Raw genomic sequence first — 23070 nt, forward strand, 5'->3', positions numbered from 1 at the left:
TCTGCTACCTTTGGGTTTAGTTTGCTCCTTTCCCCCCTTAGTTTCTCAAGGTGTAAATTAGGTTATTGATTTGAGGTATTTTCACTTTTTTTTAATATAAGCATTCACAGCTATAGCTTTCCTCCTGAACACTGCCTTTGCTGCATTCCATAAATTTTGGTATGTTGTGTGTGTTCAATGAAGTGTCTGTTCCTTAGCTTGTGTTCACCTAGTAATATGACAGACATTTCCTGATTGCCCACAACTTCAAACAAACAAACAAACAAACAAACAAACAAACACCTCTTTCAGTCTTTGCAGATTACATCTTAGCCAAATTTACACAGAGTCTAGGGATTAGCCTGAGGTAAAAGCTTAGGGTCATGTCTTGTCATAGGCATGCATGTGGCCTTCTAAATTTCCCTGTATACATAGTCCTTGAATGTCCAAATTTCTCAAAGAAACTCCCCAATTTATGTTCTCAGATTTTAGAGTGGTCTATTGTATATTTTAAAAGTAATGTTTTGCCCCAGGCATCTATGGTTCATTATTAGTTCAACTTGCAGTGTTTTTATTTATTTACTAGGGTCCCAGTGCACGAATTTGTGCACATTGAAAGGAACTGTGGGCCACAAGGCTACGGTGGGCACAGGGGTGGGTCTCGGCCCATCCTCTGTGGTCCCACCCAGCCCCTCCTGCCATGGCACTCCGTCCCCTCTCTGCCCCTGCTCCCACATGCTGATGGCGCTGGTCACTCTCACACCCGCTGACAGCGCGGAGCGATTTGGGCCAGCACCAGCAGTAGGTGTGAGTGGGGCTGGCGCTGTCAGTGGGTGTGAGTGGTGGCTGCTGCCCCATCACTCCTCAGGAGCAGGCGGAAGTGGAGACACCCTCAGGGGCAACCGGGGCTGGCAGCTGCTGCTCACACCCACTGATGGCACCAAGTGATCGGGGATGGTGCTGGGTGCCAGCAGCAAGTGCAAGTGGCTGCTCCCGCGCCAGCTGCAGGTGTGAGTGGGGCCAGCACTGGCAGTAGGTGCAAGCGCTAGGCAACACTGCAGTGTGTGGGAGCAAAGAATTTTCAGTAACCACCAGAGGCTGGCCTTGATGACAGTGACCAGTTCCCTGCCTTGGTCTGGTGCCCTGCTCACCTGCTCCACCATCCTGCCGTGGCTGACGCCCACCATGTTCTGTGCTCTGCCGCCTGCTGCCAATGCCCACTATGTTCTTCATGCGCCCCCTGGTGATCAGTGCACATCATAGTGACTGGTTGTTCAGTTGTTCCACTGATCTATTTGCATATTAGGGTTTTATGTATATGTAGATTTAATTTTTTTTTAGAATGTCCTTTCTTTTTTAAAAAAATTTATTTTATTGCTTAAAGTATTAAAAATTGTAGTACATATCTAGTCTTTTTCCCCATTGACTTCCCCCTGGCCTCCCCTATCTCCCTGGCACATGCTCTCACTCCCCCCCACCCCTAGTGTCTTGTGTCCATTGGTTAGGTTTATATGCATGCACACAAGTCCTCTGATTGATCTCTTGCTCCCCCACACCCTCCCCTGCCTTCCTGCTGTAGTTTGACAGTCTGTTCGATACTTCTTTGCCTCTGAATCTATTTTTGTTTATCAGTTTATAATGTTCTTTATATTCCACAAATGAATGAGATCATGTGGTATTTATCTTTTACTGACTGGCTTATTTTGCTTAGCATAATGCTCTCCAGTTCCATCCATGCTGTTGCAAATGGTAAGAATTCCTTCTTTTTTACAGCAGCGTAGTATTCCATTGTGTAGATGGACCACAGTTTTCTAATCCACTCACCTGCTGATGAGCATTTAGGCTGTTTCCAAATCTTAGCTATTGTAAATTGTGCTGCTATGAACATAGGGATGCATATATCCTTTCTGGTTGGTGTATCTGTTTTCTTGGGATATAGTCCTAGAAGTGGGACTACTGGGTCAAATGGCAGTTCCATTTTTAATTTTTTTGAGGAAACGCCATACTGTCTTCCATAGTGGCTGCACCAGTCTGCATTCCCACCAGCAGTGCAGGAGGGTTCCTTTTTCTCCACATCTGAGCCAGCACTTGTCTTTTTTTGATTTGTTGATGATAGCTATTCTGACAGGTGTGAGATGGAACCTCATTATTGTTTTGATTTGCATCTCTCAGATGATTAATCATTTTGAGCATGTTTCTATATGTCTCTTGGCCTTCTGTATGTCCTCTTTCGAAAAGTTTCTATTTAGGTCGTTTGCCCATTTTTTGATTGGATTCTTTATCATCCTTTTGTTAAGTTGTATGAGTTCCCTGTAGATTTTGGAGATTAAACTCTTATTGGGGAATAACATTGGCAAATATGTTCTCCCATGCAGTGGGCTTTCTTGTTGTTTTGTTGATGGTTTCCTTTGCTGTGCAGAAGCTTTTTATTTTGATGTAGTCCCATTTGTTTATTTTCTCCTTAGTTTCCATTGCCCTGGGAGCTGTATTGGTAAAGATATTGCTAAGACAAATGTCTGCTATTTTGCTGCCTATAGCTTTTAAATGTCTAATGCTTTTTAGCCTGAGTTCCAAGTTAGGTGAAACAGAAATGAGTATTTACTGTCAGTCCATTAGGTAGCCCCAGACATGTTGGAACAGATATACACAATACTTTAAAAATAAGACTTCTTCTTCTTTCTTTGGAACTAGGGACCAGGATCCCACACTAGGAATATGGGCTAAGACAGCTACTGTACTGGGGAGAAGATGGGTAAAAGGCAAGTAAAAGTGCCACAAGCTTTCCTACCATTTTAAGTTGAATTTTTCTTTATTAAGCATTCAGTTGGTTGATGTAAACCCTTGACTGTTTTCCAGAGTTCTGACACAGTTGATTCTGACAGATTTTTTTAATTGCTTTTGATGTTTCTGTGAGAGCATAGAGATTCTATAAGTCCTCCAGGTGATTCTGATTCAAGATTAATTTTGAGAATTTATCATGTGTCCTATAAGATATGGTTCAATTTCCTGGAGGCATAACTGGAGACTTTGTGGTACTCTCTGGCATCTCTATCTTAGTATTCTTTGATCAGGAGTCCAGTGGTACGTTGACCTCTACTCATGTCTCCTTTCTGTATTCCTCCCAAAGAGAACACATAGTTATGGCCACTCAACATTGGCTCCACAGCCCTTATACTGCTGGACTTTTATCTAGGGGAATCAAAGTCTGAGAAAGTCAGACCATCTATGGCTGAACACGTGAAATCTAGGACTTGATTGTGGCTTAATCCCACTCTACAAAGGCAGGGTTACTGGTCTTAATATGCATGCAAAAGGCCATAGAACCAAAATTCAGAGACTGAAGGAAATTTGAGTGAATCTCAAATAAATGATGTTCTGGAGCAGTGAAGGCTTCTGAATTTCCATGTAGGAGAAGCTTGGATAATTGTTCTGTTTGTAAATGGTCTGGGTGAGGGAAACTAGGGAATTTGTTCTGAAACTACATTTGCATACTATTTTGGATTAGAGTGTAAGTTTTTCTGGGAGTTTTAGGAGTGACTAGAGGGAATTATGAGGGTTTAAAGCCTTATCCCTTCCTTGATACCAAATCAGGTGTCTCTCCCTCTGTTGCCCCTACATTCTCTTGACCAGTAATGACTATCCATCTACAGAAATAGACATGAGAGGATGAATGAAAAGACCAGTCTGATGAGACAGCAAATATCTCCAGCCTCACTGTCTAGAGTCAAGGTCCTACTAAATAAGAGTACAGATAAAAAACCTAAACTGGAGTCACCAGACCTGAAGGCATGCACACCCAGTCCTCTGCACTCACGTGCTTCCCTAAGAGTCCACATACCACACCTCATGCACATGCTGTGAGCCGAGACACAGCATGATTCTACTATAAAACAACAACAGCAAAACATTTATTTCCAAAAAAGGACAAGGTCACAAGAAGAAGCCTATAATAATTAACTAAGTCAATGGAAAACTCATTTTTTAAATACCCCCCATGGAGGTTTAGGACAAAACAACAGCTTAGTGAATATTTGGTTACAGTTTATAGCTACTTCTTTTGCCCTTGATACACTGCTGTGGTTTTTCAGTTTCCTCTGCCAATCTTGCTCAGCACTGGTGATTCAAAGATTAAAGTCCAGATATGTGAATGCAATAGCCTGATTTTTAGACTTTATATGTGGGCTCTTCTGAGCCCAGTGGACCCACCCCATGCTGATTTTTGTCAGTTTTTACCCTGGGAAGGGTAGTATGAACTACATCAGTTACAGTCTAGTTGGGAAAATGGAGCCTATGTGACTGTCCAATAGATGAAATTTAGTGGGAAAAACACATTAGAAGAGCTGAGAGACCAAACAGGAGGAAGTGAAGCACCCAGAGATTATCAAGAGTAGAAACTGCCTACCATCTCTAGAACTGCAAGAAGACAGGGAGCAGTCAGTGTTACTATACCGATACCAAGTTCATTATAGAGGCTGTCAGGTAGTAACTATAAAATTGAGGGAAGGCTCTTCAGCAGAAACTAGAAATTAAGAGGATACCCAGCTACAGCCAGAGATGCCACTTGAATTAGAGAACATTTTGCTGTATACCTGTCATTGTTGCTCAGCCAGAACCCATTTCCATTTCATCTGGTATCTACATCATGGGTTTTCTTTCTAGGGAACTGCTCCTCTCCCATTTGGTTCAGTCTTGGTGATAGAGTCATGCCTAACTCTTACTAGGGCATGGGTAGGCATATGGTGCATGGTATTCCAAGCACATTCTCTCTCAGAAATTTTAATATTGAGCATAAGGACAGAAAATAGTTGGAACTGTTTCAGCCATATGATGGTATCTTGAAAAAAAACATGCTTCAATTCTTATTGACACTCTAATTCATACTTTAATTCCCAAGACACTCTAATTCATACTTTAATTTTTCTAAAAGCTTTTAATCAAGTTTTCCATGAAATTTCTTTATCTGTTCAAATTTGCTTAGGTCTGGCAATTGTTATGACTATGATGCTTGTCATTCCTCCATACATTGACTCCTTGTTTCTAGTCTTCGGAATGCCCTTCCTTGTATCCTTGGTCTAATAATGTCTACTCATCCTTCAATATCCAATCTAAATGTTACTTCTGTGAAACCTTTCCCAGTCTGCACTTATCAGGCTATCTGATGATTCTGTGTTTACTCATCTGTCTCCCTTCTAGATTTTAAGATTCTTGAGGGCAGAGCCATGTCTTATTTTAATCTCAGGATTCGTAGTACCTAATTCTCTCAGTAAATGTTTGATAAAAGCTTCATGAATGTATGAAAAAGTGAATGGATAATGTTACCAGCAATAAAAACAGGAAACAGAAACAAGAGAGTGAGAGAGCGAGCGAGAGAGAGAGAATATGAGAATGAGAATAGGGTGGTGAGGAGTAATGGTTAATTACAAAGTTGTACCAGGGAATACTGTTTTGGGCTAAGAGATATAGACAGAGGTCTTAGTGTTCCACTTGAGATGATAGCTATTAGATTCTGTAGAGACTTAAGGGACGTAAGTTCAGTGGTATGCTGGTAAATATTTAACAACTAACTCTCCCGGGGGAAAAGACCTTAATTTGTAGCAGTTGCCAATGTCTTTCTTGTAATTACCCCCACCATGGCCAATTTCAAGCTACCAATGTGGTATTATTGAATACAGAGTTGAGAAGAGATGCTCTGTAGCACACCATTATATATTTCCACCATATAGCTACAACTGATATAAATAACCTTAAATCATATATAATAGTAATGTAGTAAAATAATAAATGATACATATTTATCATCTTTATTTAAATATAAGCTTATGTAATTTAATTTTTTATTGATTTTTTTTAGAGAGAGAGAGGAAGGGAGAGGGAGAGAGAGAAACATTGATGTGAGAGTGAAACATTGATTGGCTCCCCCCTGAACACTCCCTACCGGGGATCCAGCTTTCAACTCAGGCTTATGTCCTGACCAGGAATTGAACAGGCAACCTTTCATTGCATGGGAGGATGCCCGATCAACCAAGTCACACCAGCCAGGGATTTAATTTAATTTTTTAAAATATATTTTTAATGATTTCAGAGAGGAAGGGAGAGGGAGGGAAAGATAGAAACATCAATGGTGAGAGAGAATCATTGATCAGCTGCCTCTTGCACTCCCCCTACTGGGATCAAGCCTGCAACCCAGGCATGTGCCCTTTACCGGAATCGAACCCAGGACCCTTCAGTCTGCAGGCCAATGCTCTATCCACTGAGCAAAAATGGCTAGGGCTTTAATTTAATTTTGAATGATGGCTGTGTTTCACAGCTTCCTTGCAAACTTCCTGAAAATTTTACTATCATTTCTCAAGTGGAGAGACAGTTCCTAAGGCAGCATGATGTAGCATTAAGCCTGTGAAACTTAGACATCAGACACTCCCGGAATCAAACCACAGATCTACTCTCATGAGCTGTATAAACTTGGGCAGGGTAATTTGTCTTTTTGACTTGTTACAGTGAGAATAATAATAATTTATTTGCAATATTTCACCAAGACAACTATATCTAGCTAAATAATTACTAGCGCTATAGGTCAGGTTTCATATCCGTTTGGTTTCTTTTTTTACCTTTATTTTTACTAAAAGAAAAAAAAAACAATTCACAAATTAAAGTTGTTGAGAATGGCAGCAAGTATTTGGTGGCTCTGGCAGATAGTTTTGGATATGCATATTCGGATAGAACATTAAACTAGAAATTTGGAATGATTTCTTACTAAAGGCTACATTCAATACTCCATCAGACATGAAGGTGATAAGCATTTCACATAAAAACTAAAAGGATGAATGTTTCAACTTGGAAGATAGTAGCAAATAGATCTAATCCTTTCTTTGGTTGCATTCAGCTCTGAAAGGTATTTTTCCACATTTCCTAACAGCATGTGGATGTGGATATACAATTTATTTTTGTTCTCCAATGAGCAAAGAAAAGCACCAAGTCAGATTCAGAGATTGAACCATTTGTGCCACATTTAAGTCATATAAAAAAATCCTGATATCATAAAATAGTAACATTTAAGCCCTGAAGTGATAAGCTCAGGCTGTTCAAAATACAAAATATATTGCTGAGATATACCACTTGAACATTCAATTGAAATAATACAGATGGTCTTCGGTGTTATCACTGTCATGAAGAAATGCTTTATGTTTTGTCCCTCAAAAAACTTGGGAGAATATCTTTCCCCTTGAATGACCTTCATAAATCAGATAGACTTGTACTTACTGCCCATTTCTTCACCTAGCATCATGAAAAGATAAACACTCAATGGGGGATATGTTTTCATAATCCCAATCTGGACCCTTATCTTCAACACTGAATCAAAATCAAAAGGCATATTATTGACTACTAATGTTTCTTTGAATACATCTAAGTATGAATTGTCATTCAGGTACAGCTTCTTTTATTCATGTGGCTGCAGAACCCTGCTTTGTTGCATGCATAGCTGCTACCTTGTCAACACTGGTTTTAGGCCAATGTTTTTCAGTCTTTAGCAAATATCACAAAATTGTCTTTAAGTACCTGAAGATTATCTTATCTTGAAGACTTATTTTTCAGTGATAACTAGAACAAAAGTTCACTAGCTCTTTCCTTAAATATGCACATCAATATGCCAACTGAAATATCACTTAGTGTGTTCACATATTAAGAATTGTTCTTCCACTGTGCAATCCAATGATATTATGCAAGCAATGCTAGTGATAAAGAAATTGTGCCAAAAATTTATTCTGAATTTTAATGAATATAATAGTTGCCACAAACTTTGTGATTAGTGCTATAAGTTTCTTAGAAATAGTATTAGATGTAGTGCAAATACTCTAATCACTGCAATTTTGTTAATACAATTGTAGTTTAGGCTTCTTATCTCTTGGTAATAATATTCATCAGTTTAGTATTAGAAAGCATTATTTTCTGCTTATTCTGGAGACATTTGACAGGCTACCAGAGGGTTCGTGTGCTTTCTATGAAAATGTTGTGAAAGCTGTGGTGGCACCACTGGATAATATAAGTTAGTGTTCAAATATTCATTGTTTTAATTCCTCTTTACTAATTTCTGCTGCTACATTAGCAGAAATGGTTGTTTTTAACATAGAAAATCCACATATTAATCCCATTTATCATGAAAATAGCAGAATATATGAAAAGCTTTTGCATTCTACATCCATCATATTTTTAGATTTACTTGTCCTGGTGCATATATCTTCACATTCTATATTTATGCCATAGTCAAGTTCACTGTGTTTTTAATGTTGCCATGACTTGCTATTGTTTTCTATCACTGTTTTTATACTTGAATGAACCACTTTTGAGGCATTAATACATTTTGGGAATTAAAGATAAAATATAGCCCAGCTGGTGTGGCTCAGTGAGTGTCCACCCAGGAACCAAGAGGTCATTGGTTCAGTTCCTGGTCAGGGCACATACCCAGGTTGCAGGCTCTATTCCCAGTAGGGGGCATGTAGGAGGCAGCTGACTGATGATGTTTCTCTCTCACTGATGTTTCTATATCTCTATCCCTCTCCCTTCCTCTCTCTCTAAAACCAATAAAGGAAAAAATATTTTAAAGATAAAATACAAAAAATTGTAACCATGAAACATACAAAAATAAGAATATAACCAAATGACAAGAACAAATGACATGACACAAACAACATCTTGTTCATTAAATGTTATACAAGATGAAACAATCGCTGCATTCTTTGTAGTTTATGCACAGCCTTACTGGTTAACACCACATTGAGATTTTGGAGTGGGGGAGAGCCATGATTACTCAGGGGTAATCCTGTAATTATGTCTCACAACCTCTGGCATAGGATGTAAATACATTGCATTAACAGAAATAAAACCATTCTATACATGGGAAAACCAAATCTTAGAGAAGCAAAGTAACTTACCCATAGTTTTACAAGTGTAAATCAAACCCAAGTTGCCCAATTAGCTGCCTCACCGAGGCATCAAGATAAGCATCATCTCCCTTGGCATTGATAGGAATGACGGAAAGAGATGAGGGTATTTAGCTTGGGAAAGATTGAAGCCTGGCTAGGGAACAAGAATGGTAGAGGTAGCTGTGTTCAAATATGTGAAGGACATTCCTGAGATTAAGGAGCAGTCCTGTCTGGTTGGTTGTCCTGAGGGCAGAACGTGGGTGTATAGGAGGAAGTTACAGGGGGGCAGGAACAACATTCTGTCAAGTGGAATCCTGAGCCTGCTGAGGCAAGGATCTCCCAGGACCGTCCCAGTTCACTTGGAAACTGGCTGGGAGCACTTGGCAGGAAGGCTGAGGAGAGGGTCTTACACCAGGTAGAGAGGGTGGAAGCAGGTGATCCGAAAGATTTTGTAGCCTGGGTCTGATAAGTCTGGATGCAGAAGGGCTGATGAAGTGGGACTGATGGACTCTGTTGCCCCTCTGTACCTGACACTCTGGTGTCTTGGTTCAGCTCTGTTTCCTGGCTGCCCAGCAGTAGCCCCACCTGTTTCTTGGGTGACCAAGGGGAGCCTGTGAGATTCTGGATGGGAGACTGAAATCTCTGCCTCCTAAAGGCACATTGGGCTCTTTCTCCTGCTATACTTAAAGTCCCACCTCCATATTTTGGCTTCTTCTCCTGTCCAGCTTCCTGAATCTAATGTTTAATCTTGAAAGCAGGAGAACAGAAGGATTCAGGGTCCTGTCTGTACTTGGCAGACAATGCTAAAGAAAGGTGAACAGCTGAGAGGATTCACCTTAACCCTGGGCTATTCTCAAACCACAGGACACCTTCTACTTGAAAATAGAGTGGGAGACCCTCTAGTTTAACTCCACCCACACCACTGAGTTGCAATTCTCATATCCAATAAGACCCATCTTGGCTTTCAATATAAATGCAGAAGAAATGGAACACCATGACTTAAGGTCAAGAAGACAAGTAACACCTGGGTTGAAATTTGGTCAAGACTCCAGTGTTAGTGGTATTACCAGAAGATTTTTCCAAGGTCAATGGTAGAAGATTTTAGAGGTTTATTTAAACCATCTCTTTGGCTGTATGCCTAATTATAGCTGGCAGGAGGATATAGAGGAATTCAAGAATTCTCTATAGTAGTATTAGGGGTAGACACGAAATAGATGGCTAAGAATGCTCTCCTAGGCTCAGGAGTAATATTTTGCTGGTATGCACTGTGATTAAAACTCTTGGGTTAAAATATTAACATACTTCTGCACAGATTTGTAAATAGTCACAAGCCTCTCAAGTACTTCTTTGGTCATGGCTATCCTAGCTTACCCCTCTCCAGGCTCCTGCCACGTCTCCCTATGATCCAGCAACTGCTGTGACCAAAGGTGGTTCAATATTTCTGATTAAGTCTCAGGTCTTTTGTCTGGGAGAGGGGACATGAGACTTGATCAAGCACTTCAATAGTCAGAAGCCAAATTTGGAAGAATTTTAATGTACTATATGTAAAGAGAAAATACAAAGCAATTTAGGCCAGGAAGAAGAGTCAGTGAAGGGCTGGGTTCTAATTCTCAACATTATGACCTGAAGTAAGACACTTAAGCTTTTTATAACAAAGTGGATTTAGTGTTATAAAGCTTAATAATATGTTCCAAGAGCTTCTGATGAAGGGCAAGAAAGGTTGTCTTTAAATCTATAAGTTGAGATTTGTTAATTACTGTTACCAGTATTGTCCCTCTGATAGTTATGAGTAACATATAATAGTACCAGCTAACATACTAAACACTCAACCAGACACTCTTCTAAGCACTTTACATGTAGCATCCAATTTAATGCAACGATTCAGACATCACTATCATCACTATTTGATGTTGAAGAAACTGAAACCCTATACTGATATGGTCCACCAAGCCCTACTACTTATTGAAGCCCTACTACTTCTGTATGCCAGGGAACTTTAATATAAATTACCTCATTTTATCCTCCAACATCTACCTTAAGGGAGGCATTATAACCCTAATTTTACAAGGAAACTGAGGCTCAGAGAAGAAGCCACTCACCCATGGTTATCAGTCAACATCATCAGAACAGCAGCTCCAACCCAAGGCTTTGATGACAAAGGTTGTGCCTTCTTGCCTCATGTGCTTTCTCATCTCCCAAATAATTTTCCTTTTTCCTAAGATAGGTAGTTGTATTCTTCCCTATCTTCATGTTCTCAAGGCCATCTTTGATTTTTCCCAATTGGTAATTCCCTTTCTGGGACTCCTGGTAACGTTCAACCTTTAACATTGCTCTCTAACCAGTCTATAACCTGATTCTCATTAAAATGTCCCCCAGGTTTAGTGTGCATTGATCTTTGTCTGAACCAATCTTTAAATAATGGTTGCAAAATGATTTTTCCAACTTTATCACTCCCTTCTTCCAAATCCTTCACAGCTGAAATCACAAAGCTGCCCCATATCTACTTCCTGAGCCAGCCAAGCAAACTTAATGACCCCTGTATCAGTTACAGTGCTTTGGGCTGTGACTACAGGTATCTAATTCTTATTTATACAATAAAGACATTTCAGGGGCGGGAGGGGGGGTAAGAGATCAACTGAAGGACTTGTATGCATGCATATAAGCATAACCAATGGACATAAGACACTGGGGGGTAGGGGAGGCCGGGGAACTGTTAAGGGTGGGGGGAAAAAGGAGACATATGTAATACTCTTTGTAATACTTTAAGCAATAAAAACAATATAAAAAAAAGACATTTCATGATCTCACATAACAAGAAGTATGGAAGCAAGTGAATTTCGGGGTTGCTTAATTCAGTAGTTCAATTATGTCATCAAAGACCCAGGTTTTTTTCTATGTTAATGTTCTATTATCCTAGGTGTGTAGTGATGTTTCCTTTCTTCAATAGCACACATTCTCTAAAACTGAAACAACCATGTCCCCTGTCTGAAGATACCTGAATTTACAAAGCATGCCATTTTTTCCTCAAATAATTTCTTCTTAATTGAGCTGTCCCCGATTACCCTATTAAAAATTATAAGCCCAGTACTGGCATTCCCTCTCTTCCTCCCCAGCTTTATTTTTCTACAAATCACTAATCACCATCAAGGATAGCATATATTTTATTTGTTTCCTCTCTCCCACATTAGAATGTAAGCTCAATGAAAGTAGAGACTTTAGTCTGTTTTGTTTACTCTTATATCCCCAGTACCTAGGACATTGCCTGGCACACAGAATGCACTTAATAAATATTTGTTCAATTAATTAATGGCCATAAGATGACTGCCATAACATTAAACATCATTTCCTCAAACAACATTCTAAGCAGCAAAGATAGGCATGGGACAAAGAGGCTGTTTTCTTTCAAGGTCTGCTGCTTTTATCAGACACTACAGTCTTTCTCAGAAACCCCATTACAGACTTTCCCTAAGGCAGTGGTTCTCAACCTTCCTAATGCCGCGACCCTTTAATACAGTCCCTCATGTTGTGGTGACCCCCAACCATAAAATTATTTTCGTTGCTACTTCATAACTGTAATGTTGCTACTGTTATGAATCGTAATGTAAATATCTGATACGCTATATGTGTTTTCCGATGGTCACCACCCACAGATTGAGAACCGCTGCAAGGTCTTATAAATCACAAGCAGTCACATGCTCACCAGTAGGCCTCACTAGGCAAATGGGGATAGGCTTGCTATGATTGTTTTAAACCAGTAATGATTTATCTCCCAAGGCTGGACAAAGAACACCTCTGGGTTGTTTCTTTAGCATAGGAATGAACATTTGAGGCTGTAAAGTGACCAACCTACAGTGTTTGCCATAGTAACTGAGCATGTTCTTGAGGACATCTTCTAACCCCTCTTCTCCTCTATTTTCCCCATGGCAAGGACAGCCCTTATCTATCTGGCCGGATCCCATAGGACCTTTCTTTCATTCAAGTCACACACCTAGTGCCCAGATCTTGCTCTCTAATACCATTTCCCACGAAAAGAAATAACTATATAGTGGAATGACAAGGCAATCAAAATTAATATGCCCCCCAAAATTAATATGACTAATGAAGGGGCAAAAAAGACATTATATGCCTCCATGTATGATTCTCTAAAAAGGACATAGACTATGTGGTATTCCAGCCTGGAATACCTAACTTGAACCTAACCACGAGGAAACATCAGGAAAGCACAATGAGGAGCAAATATATATATACTAGAGGCCCAGTGCACCAAATTTGTGCACTGGGGGGGGGTCCCCTCAGCCTGGCCTGCACCCTCTAGCAGTCTGGGACCCCTTGGGGGATGTCTGTGGGGAGTGGGCCTAAGCCAGCAGTCGGACATCCCTCTTATAGTCCTGGGCCCCTCGCTTCTGACTGCCCACCTGTTTGTTGCTCTTTATGGCTTGGCATGCTGCTTCTTAGCACTGCTGAAGAGGCAGGAGAGGCTCCCGCCACCGCTGCTGTGCTCACCAGCCATGAGCCTGGCTTCTGGCTGAGCGGCACTCCCCCTGTGGGAACACACTGACTACCAGGGGCCAGCTCCTGAGTTGAGCGTCTGCCCCCGATGGTCAGTGCTTATCATAGCGACTAGTCGTTCTGGTTGTTCTGCCATAATGGTCGCTTAGGCTTTTATTATATAGATATTTTCAATTTAAATTCTTTATTATTGAAAGTATTACATATGTCTCCTTTTCTCCCCATTGGGAACACTATATATTTTTAAAGCATAGTGTAGAGAAGACTATATTCTTAAAAATAGTAATGTCATAAAAAAGAAAGAAATACTGTGGAAATGTTCTAGATCAAAAGGGACTAAAAGTACATAACAACTAAATTTAACACCTTATCCTAGACTGGATCCTGTACTGGCAGAAAAAAAATGCTATACAGAACAACCAATTACAACAATTGGAATATGGAATGGCCTGTATATGAAATATGGAAATTATTTGATATTAAGTATCATATTGATGTTAAGTTTTATGATATTGATAACCATATTTTGGTTATGTAAGAGAATACTGAGGTATTTATCAGGAAAGGGCCATGATATATGCAACATACTTTTAAATAGTTCAGGAAAAATCAACTATGATTTATGGATATGTATAGATAGATAAGTAGATGATAGATAGATAGATAGACAGATAGATGGTAATGCAAGCAAATGGAAAAATTGTTTTAACAATAGGTGAATCTAAGTAAAGGGTATATAAGTCTTCTTTGTATAATTCTTATTATTACAACTTTTCTATAGCTTTGAAAACATTTAAATAAAACATTAACAAATAAAACTCATGATCCATCCCATTCTGTTTAGAACATTTCTTTTTTTTCTTTTCTTTTTTTTAAAAATATATTTTATTGATTTTTTACAGAGAGGAAGGGAGAGAGATAGTTAGAAATATCGATGAGAGAGAAACATCGATCTGCTGCTTCCTGCACACCTCCTACTGGGGATGTGCCCGCAACCCAGGTACATGCCCTTGACCAGAATCGAACCCGGGACCTTTCAGTCCGCAGGCCGACGCTCTATCCACTGAGCCAAACCGGTTTTGGCTGTTTAGAACATTTCTGTGCTTAGTTTTCTAGAAGCTCTCAGGATTCCAGTATAGTAAAGGATGCCACTTCTGGATTTGCCAAATATGAACTTATCCAAATTATTTATTGGAGGTCTTCCAGAATAATAATAATTACTCAACAAACATTTTGAGTGTACCAGGCACTGTGCTACAGACATGCTGGAAAAAAATGTGACTAAAGCCAGCTTCTTGACCTCAAGAAGTTCATGAATAGGCATGTAAGTTATGAGTCAAGTGCTATAATTAGAGGGACGGACAGGTTCTAAGCGAAACCAGCAGAGAGATATCTTATTCAGCCTGAGGTAGGGATCAGAAGTAGCAAAGGAATGTGGAGTGGTCAGGGAAATTTTCCCAGAGAAGATTATTGAGTTAAGTCTTAAAGAGATTAGCCTTGTGGATGATGAGAAGGGGAGAAAGACATTCTTGGCAGATAGAAAGGAATGAAAGAGGTAGGGTAGTAGTTAAGAACACAGACTGTGGAACCAAAATTCCTGGGCTTCAATCCCAAATCTTACACTTATTAACTGAATTACCTTTGGTAAGTTAGTTAGCCTCTCTCTGTCTCCATTTCCTCATCTGTCACATGGAGGTGATGACATTATCCACCTCATAGGATAATTGCTGATGATTAAATGATAGGAAGTGATACTTTTAGACTACAACCTGGCATATAATAAGTGCTCAATAAATGTGAGCTCAGTTTATGTTCATTTTAGAAAACTAAGAGTTTCAGTCAGTAGAATGCAGGGTTCATGTCTGGGAATATAGGAAGAAAGGAGGGAGGATGTGATGCCAAATTAAGGAGCCCTACTTTAACCTATAGGCAATGGGATGTTATTGAAGAATTATAATGATTTAATCTAATTTGTTCTTTATAAAGGTCCTCCTGGCTTAGAGAATGAAGTAGGGTAAGAATGGAGGCAGGAAAGCCTGTGAAGAAGACATTGCATCAGTTCAATGAAAGGAGATGAGAATCTGAGATAAGGTAGTGAGGCAGAGTGTTATTGAGGAGGGAACATATTCAAGAGACATCATGGGAGTAGAAGTCAAAGCTAACTCCCAGGTGCCTGACTTGAACACTGGAATGGATAAAGGTCCCATATCCTGAGATAGGGAACAGAAGTAGGGGACAAAGATGATGAGTTAACTTTTTACCATAGGAAGCTTGAAGGGGGATTTCTAATAAAAGGTAGAATAGACAAGGTTGGTATTTGCTACCCCTTGAGATTTACAAATCAAATTCTGCCATTTTCTACCTGTGTGGCCTTCACCTAGCTATATGCCTTTGTGGGGTCACCATTTCCTTCACTATAAAAGGGTTGTAATGATTAAAATGCCCTAGTGTACCTTCAAATAGGTTTCCTATTTGTAGAAATAATGACAGAAACTTCCCCTACTTGGTGAAAAAAAAATAGACTTACACGTCCAGGAAGCACAGAGAGTCCCAAACAAGATGAACCCAAAGAGGCCCACACCAAGACACATCATAATTAAAATGCCAAAGATTAAAGACAAAGAGATAATCTTAAAAGTAGCAATAGAAAAGCAGTTAGTTACCTACAAGGGAGCACCATATTACTGTTAGCTGATTTCTCAACAGAAACTTTGCAGACCAGGAGGGAGTGGCAAGAAATATTCAAAGTGGTGAATAGCAGGGACCTACAACCAAGATCACTCTACCCAGCAAAGCTATCATTTGGAATTGAAGGTCAGATAAAGAGCTTCACAGACAAGAAAAAGCAAAGGAGTTCATCACCACCAAATCAGTATTACGTGAAGTGTTGAAGGATCTTCTTGAATAATAATGATAATAATAATAATAACAAGAAGAAGAAGAAAAATATAAACCATAAAATGAGAATAAATACATATCTATCAATAATTGAATCTAAAAATCAAAATAAATGAACAAGGAATCTAATGAACAAAATAAACTGATGAATGAAATAGAACCAGAGGCATGGAACAGACTGATGAATCTCAGAGAGAAGGGGGAATGGGAAGTTATTAACCAAAGAACTTATGCATTACCTATGGACATAGACAATAGGGAGGTGAAGGCCTAGGATGGGGCGGGACCAGGGTGGAAGAGGGCAATGGGGGAAAAAAGAGGGCATCTGTAATACTCAACAATAAAGAGTTTTAAATGCCCTAATGTAAGTGAAAAGCACACAATAAAATATAAATCCATTGTGATACATAATAAATTTGTATTATGATACAAATGCCAGATATTTTTCTTTTGGTGACAGTTGAAATGCAGGAAAAAAACTTACTTCTTAGGTCATCTTTTAGGAAAGTTCAGAAAACTTTTCCTTTCTTGGGAAATAAAAAAGTTTCAAGAATATGTAGGGGGAAAAAAAGAATACATAGGAACAGACCTCCTTGTTTTAAGCCTGTGTTTTTTCTCCCTTTCTAATTTACCTAGCCTAAAAATAGTTAGGTAAGAAACTTGAAAATAAGTCTTCAATGGGCTGTAAAGGTCAAAAGCTGAAAATGTGACTACAGAGGTCAAAACTTAAGGTAGAATTAAAAAGTTCTGGAGTATGTCATCTGTATTGAGATCCAGGCACTATGGTTAAATTCCAGACCCTGACTACACGAGTCTTGTAAGACCTTTTGTAAAGTGCTTAGTTCTCTTCTACCCTATGGAGGTATGTGTGGTTTGTACCTACAGAGGCCGCATAATGGGCACCCCAATTCTCTGTGCCACAGACTAACTTTTATATGCACATCCTGAGGGGCTTGTCTGCAAAAATGGTATTCTTGCTCCAATGGACTTGCCTCATAATGTTTCTATGGAAGTCCTTACAAGCCCCCAGATTCTTTTAGAACAGCAGATATAGCTATTCAGGTTACAAAACTGACTTCATTTGTAGAATGTAGAAATATACAGTCTCTCCCTTGGAAGAGAGTATAGTCTTTCTATTCAATTCAGCTTGTCAGAGAGTTGCTTATTTATTGCTATTTTATTAGGCTGGCATTTTTTGTTGCACCGCCACATCTTGTGACCAAGATCTTTGAATCAATCATCTTTCAATCTTTAGGCTCAATAAATATATCTGTTTCTCAAAACCTCTGTCATTTTTTGTGTGGGTGATGAGGAGCTTCACTTTCCTCACCTATAAAATAGAAACATTAATACTTACCTTGTGGGGTTGTTGTGAGGAACAAATGAGATTATACATTGAAAGTGCTTACTCTCCATAATGTCAATAATAAAAAATAACTTAAAAATAAAATAAATAAAATAAAAGGATCAAAGTATCTAACCTCCATATTTATTCAAAAATATTTACTGAGAACTTACTACTAGTATGTGCAAGACACTGATATGCATTGGGGATACAACAATGAACAAAGGTGAATATTACTACCCATGTAGAGTTGATATTATAGTGGGGGAAGTTTGACAAACTAAATAAGTATCTCTATATATAAAAGCCTAAGCGACCTTTACGACTGGTCAACTGAGTGACCGGTCGCTATGATGCACACTGACCACTAGGGGGCAGAGGCTCAACGCAGGAGTGCGCCCTGGTGGTCAGTATACTCCCACAGCCAACCTCCATGGCTGGCCATCCTCCCACAGTCCCAACCCCCAGCTGGCCCCCAATGGCTCCGATCGGGACTAGGCGAGATGGCCCCCACAATGACCCTGATCGCTGGCCAGGCTGAGGGACCCCACCCGTGCACGAATTCGTGCACCAGGACTCTAGTAATATATAATATGACAGATGGTGATTAAAACTATAGAGAAAAATAAGAGAAAATATGGGTCTAGTACTAGTGGGTGCTAGTCAGAGTTGGACATCACCCCACAGTAGGTGCTTCATAATTGGTAGTTATTTCCTTTAGATCTTTTTGGTCTCTACCTCAAGCATTACTTGGATACAGATACTGGGTACTTGCAACAGTTCAAAAACATTTATCAAATCCTAACTATGGCCCTAGCCGGTTTGGCTCAGTGGGTAGACTGTCAGCCTATGGACTGAAGGGTCCCCAGTTTGATTCCGGTCAAGGGCACATGCCAGGGTTGCAGGCTCGATCCCCAGTAGGGGGCGTGCAGGGGGCAGCCAATCCATTATTCTCTTTCATCATTGATGTTTCTATCTCTCCCTCTCCCTTCCTCTCTGAAATAAATAAAAAATATAGATTAAAAAAACCTTAACTATGGATCAGGGACTCACTAAGTTTGTAGAGATGAACAAGGAATGATCCAGAACCACAAGCATCATTTCAATGTACTGTCATAAGTGACCAGACACACAGGGTGAAGGAGGGCAGAGGGTAGAGGACAGTCACTTAGCGTACTTAGGGGTACAGAAAGGCTTTATGAAAGTGTTGATGCCTAAGCTCAGACTCAAAGACTGAGAGAAAAGGTATAGGAAAGGGTGAACTTGGCAGAATAAATTACACAAACAAACTCATGAGGCCATGGACTAGAGATGAGTAAGGAGGAACTACATGTAGTTCAGGGAATAGAGAATGGCAGGAGATGAAGCTAGAGAAATGGGCACAGCTCAGTAGGACATGGAGAGTTAAATCATGGACAACACACAGGAAAATTATGGAACAACTAGAAGTTCTTGGTAGGCAAATTACATGGTCAAATTTGCATTTTAGAAAGATTACCTTGTAGAATAAAAGGAAAGTAAGAGAAAGATCATTCTGGTTGCAGTTTGTAGGCTAAATTGTTACCAAGGAAGCAAAACCTAGAGGCAGTGAATCCAGATAGGACACTACTAGAATAGACCAGGAGAGCTTTATTTGCAAGAGATAGAGAGGAAAAGATGGATTTGAGAAATAGGGAGCAAAATTGGAAGGCCTTAGTGGCTGATTCAATTGAAAATGAAAAATCAAGAGTGAACCCCAAATTTCTGGCTTGGGTGGATGGTAGCGCTATGATGGGAAGTACAGAACAAAAGATGGATTCCCTGGGAAAAAATGATGAATTCAGTTTCGGACACTCTAACCCTGATTCAATGGCTTATTTCCAGAAGGTTCTCTCTTGGGACTTGGTATACTTTAAGGTTTTGTAGTCATCCATACATAGGTCCAGATTATAATATGGGAGTAATAATAAAATTTACCTCATAGGATGATAAGGAAGATAAAATGAGATATTGCACATGAATTGCTTAGCACAATGCTTGACACAGTAAATTCTAACTATACATTAGGTATTAGCTATTACTATTAGCCTCTTTTTTTTCTTGGGCTCAGATCACACCTGCTGATTCTGCTCAACTCTCCTAAGTTTTCTTTCAAGGTTTTCTAGCTGATTTGCCTCTGACCTCTTAGCATATTCTTTTAGGAGCTGTCCCTGAATTACTACAATCAACAATAATCCTCTTGTTTACTCTCTAGTTTCTTCATGGATTTAAAAGGAGCTTCATCTTTATTCTGCACATGGTTTCCCTGCTGAGTCACTCTCAGGCTCTTCTTGACCTTCAAATCACGAGGATTTGTACTGCTTGCTTGGAAGGAATTTTAACAGGTATGTCTTCCAGACACCATCCCACTTAATATCAGCATGCTTCCTCTATCATCTGATAATTTTGTTACTGGGTAAGAATGCCCAGTGCAACAATTTCCATGATGGCAGCTATCAAAACATTTAGCACCTATGAAACCAGAGGCTTGACATTTATTCTTCCATTTCATCCCTAGAAGTCTTCTGAGGTCGGTGCTAGGATTATCCCAATCTTGTAGCACACAGCTAAGATTTATTGAGCATTTACATGATATTAGGCACTGTGTTAAGCACTTTGCATACATTAACTTATTTAATCCTCACATCCCAAAATGTAAGCTCCATTATTCAAATGAACAAACTAATCCTCAGACAAGTTAAAGTAACCTGCTTAAAGTCACATAGCTGATAGTGGAGTATTGAGGATGGAAATATGAGTGTGTTCACTCCTGTGCCCTGCTGCATGCCACAGTGGGACCAGAAAAGGAAGGGCTAGGGAATAGGAGGGAGCCTGACTGTGTATGTATATCTGTTAGGATGAGTAAATGGGGCTACTGTCTATCTTTGTATTAAAAGACAAAACTAAGTTGAATACTTAATTGGCTTTACTTGTAAGACAGCGATTTTCAACCATTTTCATCTCATGGCACATATAAACTAACTAGTGGCTGCCGGGAGCCGGTCCATGCTTGCTGTTTCAAGGGACCTGGCATATATGGCATACTGTTCTTAATATGTTTGCTCACCTTCTTGGCACTATGTGTTTTAACCAAGGTCTCTGAGAAAGGTTGTTTCCCCAGGTAGGGATTTTCCCCTGAAGTTAGGGAGGGAATAAAACCTCTTAACTAAGTGCCAGGTGGGTAATTAATCACTTTAACTACAAACAATCATGCTTAAGCTACATAATCTTGACTCCCTGGAATGGAGATAAGAAACGCCCTAACCTTTGTAATAGAGATTGATAGGATTGAATCAACTGGTATGAATACAGATGTAACAAGACAACAGGACACAGAACTTAGAAGACAGAACCTACACAGAACCTAGAGACAGAAGAACGTCGCTGGAGAGAACATGGCAAAAGATACTGGACTGAACCTGACTACAGAAATTGGCAAGAGAACCTGACTAGAACCTGGTGACTGAACCTGGCTGGAGAACCTGGACAGAACCTGGCTGGAGAACCTAGCGAGGGAACATGGCTACAGAACCTGGCTGGAGAACCTGGAGAACCTAGCAAGAGAACATGGACACAGAACCTGGCTGGAGAACCTAGCGAGGGAACATGGCTACAGAACCTGGCTGGAGAACCTGGAGAACCTAGCAAGAGAACATGGACACAGAACCTGGCTGGAGATCCTAGACAGAACTTCACTGGAGGACTGGCTACAGAACCTGGCTGGAGACCCTGACAAGAGAACCCGGCTATGATGATCACCTGAATGCTGCCTCTGTGTCATTCCTTCTTCGCCAAGACAATAAGCAGCAGAACCTCTCTGGAGATCCAGACCAGAACTTGGCTGGAGATCCTGGCTAGGCTGCTGATCAACTGAACACTGTCTCCGTGTCCTTCCTTCTTTGCTGACTCCATCTACGCCTTTGGGAACCCCTGGACCTGCTGGGGTTGGACCCCGGCAAGTGGCCTGGTACACAAAATTTGTGCACATTAAAAGGGGATTAATTAGAGGAAATATTTTAATATTGCTATTTACCCTTTCTCTATAATAGGAGTGTCAGTGATGAAAGAAAATTAGTAAAATGTATATGAAAATCTTCCTCCTGTCAGAGTCTGGGGGGCACCGCGGGACCCAGAGTCAAGTCCCTGCCCACCTGCGGTGCCTCAAAATTGTGCGAGACCCAGACCCAGCCGGCCCCACCCCTGTTAGGCAAGATCCAGACCCAGTCGGCCCCACCCTTGTCAAACCCTGCCAGGTGGGGGGCGCAGCTTCAGGACCCCTGTCAAGCCCCACAGGGTAGGGGGCAGAGCCTCAGGTCCCCTGTCAAGCCCCGCTGGGTGGGGGGGCCACAGCCTCAGGTCCCCCAGCCTGGCGCCAGGATGGGGGGCACAGCCTGAGGTCCCCTGGCCTGGCCCCCGGACAGGGGGCATGGCCTGAGGTCCTCCAGCCCAGGCCAGGGTGAGGGGCATGTCTTGAGGTCCCCCATCTAGCCCCACTGGGTGGGGGACACAGTCTGAGCTCCCTGTCAAGCCCCACCAGGCAGGCGGGAGTGCACCATGAGGTCTCCTGTCAAGCCCTGCTGGGCAGGGGATGCAACCTGAGATCCCCCATCAAGCCTGAGGTCCTCCGGCCTGTGGCGGGAGGAGTAGCCTGAGGCCCCCAGCCCAGCGCTGTGTGTGGGACACACCTTGAGGTCCCCTGTCAAGCCCTGATGGGCGGGGGATGCAGCCTGAGGTCCCCTGACCCGGCCCAGCACCACACAGCCTCAGGCCCCTGCTGATTGCTCATTAAGGCTCGTTAAGGAAACTTAGCCTCTACTGTGAGTGCAGCCATCTTATGTTACAGAAACCCCACCTCCACTGTGGGTGCAGCCATCTTGTGTTATGGAAACCCCGCCTCTTCTGTGGGTGCCACCATCTTTGTGATGGCACGATGGTCAATTTGCATATTCCCTCTTTATTAGATAGGATAGCTAAAATTCTGCAGCACACCAGATATATATTTTGCTGATCTTCCAAAAATAGGTATAATTTTGATTCATTCACACTGGCTGGCTTTTGTTTTGTTGGCTGTTGTCAGTTTTTTATTCGACAATCTAAGGGAAGAGAGGTCAGTGGCTCTGATTAAAGTCAGACATTGCATGTTTTAAAAAGTCTTGCAGCCCTAGCTGGTTTGCTCAGTAGATAGAGTGTTGACCTGTGGATTGAAGGGTCCTGGGTTTGATTCTGGCCAAGGACACATTCTAGGGTTTTGGGCTTCAACCCCAGTAGGGGGCATGCAGGAGGCAGCCGATTAATGATTCTCTCTCATCATTGATGCTTCTCTCTCCTTTCCTCTCTGAAATCAAGAAAAAACATTTTTTTAAAAAAAAAGTCTTGCAGCACACCAGTTGAAAATTGCTGTTG

At 40.8% G+C, this 23070-nt stretch overlaps 1 long non-coding RNA gene across 1 annotated transcript in view; it reads left to right on the forward strand.

Moving 5' to 3' along the window:
• Nucleotides 1–20012, forward strand: part of LOC308510874 — a 136211-nt gene extending 116199 nt beyond the window's left edge. The window contains exon 3 of the long non-coding RNA XR_013995446.1: nucleotides 19883–20012. This is a non-coding gene — a long non-coding RNA (uncharacterized lncRNA). The remainder of the gene's footprint in view (nucleotides 1–19882) is intronic.
• The last annotated feature ends 3058 nt before the right edge of the window (nucleotides 20013–23070 follow it).

This window comes from Myotis nattereri (assembly GCF_964212035.1).
Source record: "Myotis nattereri genome assembly, chromosome: X".
In the NCBI taxonomy this organism is placed as follows: domain Eukaryota; kingdom Metazoa; phylum Chordata; class Mammalia; order Chiroptera; family Vespertilionidae; genus Myotis; species Myotis nattereri.